The sequence below is a fragment of the Aquarana catesbeiana genome, linkage group LG01 (assembly GCF_042186555.1).
Source record: "Aquarana catesbeiana isolate 2022-GZ linkage group LG01, ASM4218655v1, whole genome shotgun sequence".
Taxonomy (NCBI): domain Eukaryota; kingdom Metazoa; phylum Chordata; class Amphibia; order Anura; family Ranidae; genus Aquarana; species Aquarana catesbeiana.
In genome coordinates, this window is record NC_133324.1 from 599,270,511 (window position 1) to 599,271,641 (window position 1,131).

Consider the following 1,131-nt stretch of genomic DNA (forward strand, 5'->3'; position numbering starts at 1 on the left):
AGCCTCTCTCAACATTGCAGCCCTGCATAGGTCTTTAAAGAGGGTTGTTTGCATTTGCAGTTTGTGGTGTACAGGAGAAGTTAGCTGCTTAATCGCAGCAGCCTCAAAAAAGGGCAGAAATTGGGGTATTTCCCCTTTCCCAGCCCTAAATCCTCAATCAAGAGGATCAACAATCTGATGATGAAAGATCACCATCAGGGGACAGGGAACAGGTGCAATCTGATGAGGCGGAGCTTTCAGAGGCCTCACAAGCTCTAGAGTTGTAGCTACAATCTTTTACAGAGATTCAGGCTGCGTATAACTTACCCTCAGCCTAGACAGCCAAAGCCTCTGTCTCCTTCTTGGGTTTTTCTTAAATTCCCATAGGCTTCTTGTACCTTTTCCAAGTCTGTCCATTACTACAAAGAGGTGTATAACCTCCACAAAGTCCTCATGCAGGTGCTTGCTTACAAACTAGCCAAACGCATAACTGCTGAGATGCCTACGGCCACATCACCCTGAAAGCGCCCGATCTCGTCTAATCTCAGAGGCTAAGCAGGGTCGGGCCTGGTTAGTACCTAGATGGGAGATCCTCTGGGAATACCAGGTGCTGTACATGGTCTGTGCACATTGTTGCTAACACAAACAGCTAAATGCATGAGTAAGGGAATGCACGTCAGCGGAGGATAACTTCCTTTTTATCTTTCCTTATATATTTGCATAAATTACCTGAGTATTGGAATGTACAAGATGCATGTGGCATAACATGCAATACACATAGAGATACATGTTTTTTTCTGTTTGTGGTGAACTTACATAGTCGCATGAGAATACTTGGTCGTTAAGTGCTTATTTGCGCAGAAATGCCTAAAAATCACATGAATGCCTAAAATCGCACAATTGCCTAAAAACTCATAAATGCCTGTTTGCTTAAAGATACGGGGTCGCACAAGAATGCTTGACCCCACAAGAGTCCTTGTTTGCCCAGGGATACTTGCTCAAGCAGAAAGGCTTGTTTTCACAGAAAGGCCTAAATTGCATAAGAATGCTTGGGTGCAGCAAGTGGCGGGATCACACCAGTGTGTTTGACCTCACAAGAGTCCTTGATTACCCAAGGATACTTAATCACGCGGAGAGGCTTGTTTTTACAGA

The 1,131-nt window shown here is 44.6% G+C and overlaps 1 pseudogene; it reads left to right on the forward strand.

Annotated features, from left to right (window-relative positions):
• The first annotated feature begins 479 nt into the window (after positions 1–479).
• LOC141124384 (5S ribosomal RNA) lies at positions 480–598 on the forward strand (annotated as a pseudogene).
• Positions 599–1,131: the final 533 nt, after the last annotated feature.